This window comes from Apodemus sylvaticus, chromosome X (assembly GCF_947179515.1).
Source record: "Apodemus sylvaticus chromosome X, mApoSyl1.1, whole genome shotgun sequence".
NCBI classification, from domain to species: domain Eukaryota; kingdom Metazoa; phylum Chordata; class Mammalia; order Rodentia; family Muridae; genus Apodemus; species Apodemus sylvaticus.
This window is the reverse complement of record NC_067495.1, coordinates 139,057,442-139,065,229: the sequence shown is the minus strand read 5'-3', so window position 1 is coordinate 139,065,229 and position 7,788 is coordinate 139,057,442.

Here is a 7,788-nt window from a genome sequence, read left to right as displayed (position 1 = left end):
ATTTGATATGAGACCCCTGTGAAAGACTTATTCTACCACTAAAGGGTTTGCAACCCACAGGGTAACAACAAGTGCTAGAGAGGATTTCTCTCAAATGTGACATGAACATTTTGGATGCTCAACACTGATACTCATAGAAGAATTTATTCATTATTGAAACTCTCTAATTTCAGATATATAATTATTCTCTAGACTAACAAAATATTTCTGGTTTTACTTGTTTCTTAAAGCTAAAATGTTTTTTGATGGTTTTATTTTTGCATTTGGAGCCCATGAGAACACACATCATAATACATAAATAGATAGAATGAAATCAGGTTGAAAAACTGACTTCTTATATTCAAGGCCTAATAGGCCCATTCCATTCTTAATTCTTCAACTTAATGCTGAAATATGTCTCTCTCTGGAGAACCACCAATTGACAAGCACACCAGTGACAAACAGAATGTGCTATCTGTTCTTTGAGTTAAATTGTATTGATCAGCAACAAATGTCAGTGAAAACTGTTGTTACAAAACTATTTCAAACAACTACTGATATATTTTTTGTTAAAAAATCTAATGATTGTTTCCAAAAGAAGCAAAAACAATGTGAAGACTTTTAAATGGGAAGGGACAGGAAAGAAGTACAAAGGGTCGGGAAATCAAAAAGAAATATGTAACAGTGGGGGATGGGGAACTAAAGGTAGCCATTGGAAAATCCTGGACACCCCTGACACCCCAGACATCACAGACATCGGGGAAGCTAGAGGCTCCCAGGATCCAATTAGAATAACATTAGTTGAAATACCCAACAAAGGGAAGATAGAATCTATAAATTATACCTCCAATAGATAGGCAAGGTCCCCTGTTGAGGGATGGTGCTGCCTACCCATCTCAAAATTTTTCACTCAGAAATGTTCCTGTCCAAAGGAAAAACAAGGACAAAAAATAAGGTAGAGCCTGATGGAAAGACCACCATACCTAAGGATCTATCCCATTCTCAGACACCAAACCCCCATACTATAGCTGTTGCCAAGAAGCACTTGCTTACAGGAGCCTGCTACAGTTGTTCCCTGAGAGGCTTTACCAGTACATGACCAATACAGAAGCAGATACCCACACCCAACCATCATATTGAGCCCAGGAACAATAGAAGAGTTAGGGGAAGGATTAAAGCATCTGAAGGGAATTGCAAACCCATAGGAAAAACAACAACATTTATTAACTGGACCCCCTAGAGTTCCCAGGAAATAAACCACCAACCAAAGATTACACATTGAAGGACTCATGGCTCCAGCTGCATATATAGCAGAGGATGGCCTTATTTGACATCAGTGGGAGGGGAGGTCCTTGGTCCTGTGGAGGCTTGATTCCTCAGTATAGGGGGATGCTAGAGTGATAAGGTGGGAGTGGGGGAGTGGGTAGAGGAGCACCCTCATGAATGCAAGGGGGAAGGAGGTTGTGATGGGGGGGTTTTGTGAATGGGAAACCAGAAAGTGGGTATCATTTGAAATCTAATGAATAAAATGATCAATATAAAAGAAAGTGGCAAAAATATATAAACATGGAAAAATCTGTTTTCATGGAACTTCATAAGTGTTGGTTATAAAATATCTTATGCTGAATGAATATGAAGTCTGACAACAATAAACATATGTTTGGTTTCTGTATAAAGCAGTAACTATTCTGATATAATTTTAGGCCTGAATTATAAATCTTTATTCTGTTTATGCAGGTCAGAAATTCCAAGAATTGCTATCCTTGCCTAGAGATAGTGAGTATACTCTATTCTTAGCCTGTAAATGTTACCAGTCTTTAGACATATGTATGCATATGTATATATATACATATATATAATTTTATATATTTCATTATATATAATTTTCATACTATTGTATATATTTCATTTATACATATATAATTTTCATACTAAAGCATGTAATATATATATTAGTGTATTATAGATAAATAAATAGGTTTATATATATAAATTTCTAAATATAATATGTATTAAGCATGTAAATAAAAAATACATTTACAAATTCCTCATAGTAGATAATCATAGAGCTAATATACCTTAAAATTCAGGTGATACTCAGTAGAAAGTATTTGGGTTTTTGTTGTTGTTGTTTTTTTTTTTTTTTTTTGGTTTTCTTGAGACAGGGTTTCTCTGTGTAGCCCTGGCTGTCCTGGAACTCACTCTGTAGACCAGGCTGGCTTCAGAAATCTGCCTGCCTCTGCCTCCTAGAGTGCTGGGATTACAGGCGTGTGCCACCACCGTCCACCAAGTATTTGGGTTTTATATTGTTTTGTTTTGCTTTTTTTTTCAACATAGGGTTTTTCTGTGCAGCCTGATTGTCCTGTAACTCACTCCGTAGACCAGGCTGGCCTTGAACTCAGAAATCTGCCTGCCTCTGCCTCCCAAGGGTTGAATTAAAGGTACGTGCCACTACTTCGAACAAAAATGAATATTTGCTAACTAATGACTTTACAGGTTTCAATTGTTCATACATACCTCTCATCTTTCCTGCAAATAAGATTGTATATAAAGTTTGACATTGAGTCTCTTAGTTATAATAAAAGTTACACCAATAAAACCTAAATAACATGACTCATTAAATATGAGCTGAACAAGGATGACACCAACAGACAAGCATCAACACTGCAAAAAAAAAAAAAAAAAAAAAAAAAGGCAACTCAGGAAAATTTGAAGTTGTAGACCTGGTATGCCACGGGGAAGAACACACATATTTCTTTTCCACTGCTAATTGAAAAGCCCTGAAAACATACACAGAAGTAATAATATATAGAATAAATAGATTGTATTAAAGAATGAGTATGTATATACGTATGTGTGCATATGTATATATATGTATATATGTACAATAAGAATATATATATACATATATATTCTTATATATATATTCTTATTGCATATATGTATATATTCTTACATTTATTTTTATTGTATATGCATATATATAATATATATATATATACTATATATATTTTATATATATATTGCAAAATTTGGTTTCATATTTTAGCACCCTAAACTGTCAGTTCTTAGTGATCTTTCATAGAGAATGAAATTGTACATTTCACCAATGCAATTCTCAAAAATCATTTCCAAAATTATGGGCTGAGTGCATAAGAATTAGACAGGATTCATAAATTGCAGACCTATTCTGTATGTTAGTAACAAATTTTCCCAAAAGAAACATGCCTAAATTTCATCAGTCCTTCCCAAGATCATCTTCAGTTTTTGACAATATAACCCCTTTTCAAGTGAAAATAATATTTGAATCTGAAGAATTCAGCTTGAAGTTAGCAAATATAAATTAGATATTGTCACAAGCAAGGCAGTTGTGCTGTTTGTTTTCAAAAGTTTCTCACCTTTATACTTTAAAAAAAAAATGTTCCTTTGGTTGGTGGTTTAGTCCCTGGCAATTCGGGGGAGGTCCGTTTAGTTGTTCTTCCTGTGGGGCTACAAACCCCTTCAGTTCTGTCAGTCCTTCCCCTAACTCTTCCATTGGGGTCCCTGGGCTCAGTCCATGGGTGAGGTAGGAGTGGGTAAGTGGGTTGGGAAGCACTCCCTTAGAGTCAAAGGGGAGGGAAGATAGAATGGGAGTTTTGTAGAGGGGAGATCAGAAAGGGGAACATCTGAAATGTAAATAAATAAAATAAGCAATTAATTATAATAAAAATTTATACATTTCCTTTAGAAGGGCTAAAATGAGTCCTAAGAGTATCTTATCTCCCGGTCAATGGTATTTTCTAGATGGTTCCCCACCTTGCACTCCATGAGTCTCATTATTTCCATTCATTCTCTTGGCCCTTTGGGATTATCTCCTGTCCCCTCCCCTCATATCTGATCCTGTTACCCCTTTCCCCTCTCCCTTCCTCCTCTCACCTATATGTCCCTCCCTCTGTCTCTCTTGATTATATCCTTTTCCCTTTCTAAGTGGGATTGAAGCCTCCTCACTTGGGCATTTCTGCTTGTTACACTTCTTAAAGTCTGTAGGTGGCATTTTCAGGACTTGATGGAGGTGACCTTAGCTAAAATGACCAACACTGGGAAAAGGACACTCAAAAAGTCCACCTCCAATAGATAAACAGGGTCTCAAGTGGAAGGACAGGGTTACTAAACCAAAGTCAAAATTCCTGAACCAGAATTGGTCCTGTCTAAAAGAAATGCAGGGAAAAAAATACTGGAGAAGTCACTGAAGGATAGTAGGTCCAAAGACTAGCCCATCATGGGATCCATCTCATGGGAGGACACCAAGGCCTAACACTACTATGCTATAATGTGCTTAGAGATGGGAGCCTGGCATTGCTGTCCTCTGTGAGGCCCTACCAGCAGCTGACTGAAATGGAAGCCACGATTACACTGATACCAAAACCACACAAAGATCCAACAAAGAAAGATAATTTTAGACCAAATTCCCTTATGAATATGGATACAAAAATACTCACTAAAATTCTTGCCAACTGAATCCAAGAACTCATCAAAATAATCATCCACCATGGGCAAGTAGGTTTCATCCCAGGGATGCAGGAGTGGTTCATTATATGGAAATCTATCAATGTAATCCACTACATAAACAAACTCAAAGAAAAAAAAAACACATGGTCATTTCATTAGATGCTGAAAAAGCATTTGACAAAATTCAGCATCCTTTCATGCTAAAATTCTTGGAAAGGACAGGAATAGGAATTCAAGGCCCATATCTAAACATAGTAAAAGCAATATGCAGCAAACCCATAGCCAGCATCAAACTAAATGGAGAGAAACTTGAAGAAATCCCACTAAAAACAGGGACTAGGCAAGGCTGCCCTCTCTCTCACCATATTTGTTCAATATATTTCTTGAAGTTCTAACTAGAGCAAGTAGACAACATAAGGAGGTCAAAGGGATACAAATTGGAGAGGAAGAAGTCAAATTACCACTATTTGCAGATGGTATGAGAGTATACTTAAACGGCCCAAAGAACTTCTACAGCTGATAACTTCAGCAAAGGGGCTGGATATAAAATTAACTCAAAGCAAATCAGTAGCCTTCCTATACTCAAAGGATAAACAGGCTGAGAAAGAAATTGGGAAAATTACACCCTTCACAATAGTGACAAACAATATAAAGTATCTTGGTGTGACTCTAACCAAACAAGTGAAAGATCTGTATGAGAAGAACTTCAGATCTTTAAAGAAAGAAATCCAAGAAGACATCAGAAGATGAAAAAATCTTCCATGCTCTTGGATAGGCAGGATTAATATAGTAAAAATGGCCATCTTGTCAAAAATCAACCTACAGATTTAATGCAATCCCCATCAAAATCCCAACTCAATTTTTCATAGAGTTAGAAAGAGAAATGCTCAAATTCATCTGGAATACCAAAAAAAAATCCAGGATAACTAAAACTATCCTCAACAGTAAAATAACTTATGGGAGAATCGGTATCCCTGACCTCAAGCAGTACTACAGAGCAATAGTGTTAAAAAACTGAATGGTATTGGTACAGTGACAGGCAAATAGATCAATGGAATGGAATTGAAGACCCAAAAATGAACCCAGACACCTATGGTCACTTTATATTTGACAAAGGAACTACAACCTTCCAGTGGAAAAAAAGACAGCCTTTTCAACAAATGGTGCTGGTTCAACTGGAGGTCAGCATGCAGAAGAATGCAAATAGATCCCTTCTTATCTCCTTGTATTAAGTTCAACTCCAAGTGGATCAAGGACCTCCACATAAATCAAGATACACTGACACTAGTAGAAAAGACACAGGGGAAGACCCTTGAGGACGTGGGCACAGGGGAAAAGTCCCTGAACAGAACACCATCAGCTTATGCTCTAACATCAAGAATTGACAAATGGGACCTCATAAAATTACAGTTTCTGTAAGGCAAAGGACATTGTCAAAAGGACAAAACAGCAACAGTCAAAATTGGAAAAGATCTTTACCAACCCTATATCCAACAGAGGGCTTATATCCAGGATATACAAAGAATTCAGGAGAAGGTAGACTCCTGAGAGTCAAATAGCCCTATTAAAAATGAGGTACAGAGCTAAACAAAGAATTTTCACCTGAGGAATATCAAATGGCGAAGAAGCACCTCAAGAAATGTTCAACATCCTTAGTCATCAGGGAAATACAAATCAAAACATCCCTGAGATTCCACCTCACACCAGTCAGAATGGCTAATGTCAAAAACTCCAGTAGAAAACAGGTGCTGGCAAGGATGTGGAGAAAGAGGAACACTCCTCCACTACTGGTGGGGTTGCAAGCTGGTACAACCTCTCTGGAATTCACTCTGGCGGTTCCTCAGAAAAATGGGCATGATACTACTGGAGGACCCCACTATACCACTCTTGGGCATATACCCAGAGGATTCCCCAGCATGTAATAAGGACACATGATCCACTATGTTCATAAGAGCCTATTTATTATAGCCAGAAGCTGTAAAGAACCCAGATGTCCTTCGACAGAGGAATGGATACAGAAAATATTGTATATTTAATCTATGGAATACTACTCAGCTATTAAAACAACGAATTCATGAAAATCTTAGGCAAGTGGAGCATGTCGTCCTGAGTGAAGTGACCCAACCACAAAAGAACACACATGGTATACATTCACTGATTAGCAGATATTAGCCCAGAAGCTCAGAATACTTAAACTATTCACATATCAAACTATGCCCAAGAAGAAGTAAGGAAAGGCCCCTGGTCCTGAAAAGGCTCAATGCAGCAGTGTAGGGGAATATCAGGACAGGAAGTGGGAAGGGGTTGATTGGGGAACAGAGAGAGGGAAGAGGGCTTATGGGACTTTTGGGGACAGGGGATCCAGGAAAGGGGAAATCATTTGATATATATATAAAGAATATATCAAACAAAAAAAAGGAAAAAAGAGAAAATTTTATCTAGTTGAGAACTAGATTTGAAAGTAAGAAGATTGTGAAGGCAAGAGGCTAGAACTAAAGAAACTGAAAGTATTGTATGTGGGATAGTTCACACAGTAGATAATTCCAACATAAACGACATTTTCTGATTCTAATTTATAAGCCACCACTGTAATGGTTTTGAAATTCAGAAGTTAAGAGACATGTTGCATGTTTACTAACTGGAAGTACAGTAGATTCTTGGCTGCTGAAAGAGTATCAAAGACCTTTAAGTTAACAGTCAGTATCAGTTACTTTCTTGCCCTACAGATCTGGTACTGTGAACATGAAAATAGAAGCAACGAAAAACACAGAGGGAATCTTCAGATGGAATTAAGACACAAGCACCAATGGAACACTAGTGATAGATATGAGATTTGAAAGTGTAAAGATGTGATAGAACAAATTGATGTATTTGTCAAAGAATATATTAAATCTAAAACGTTTATAGCATAAAACATCCAGGAAATCTGGGATATTATCAAAAGACCAAGCCTAAGAATTATAGGAATAGAAGAAACATATTCCCAGTTCCAAAGCCCAAAACATATTTTCAACAAAATCACAGAACATTTGTCCATCCCAAAAAGGGAGATACATATAAACATACAAGAAGTCCACAGAACATCAAATAGGGTAGAACAGAAAAAGAAAGACTCCTACACATAATAAAAAAGCTCTAAAGATACAGAAGAAAGAATAGTAAAATATCAAGAAAAAAATGGGCAAGGAACATATAAAGACAGACCTATCAGAATTACAACCAGCTTCACAACAGAGACTCTAAAATCTAGAAAGTATTGAGCAGATGTTTTACAGTCTCTATGAGACCAATGATGACAACCCAGACTACTATAATTAGAAA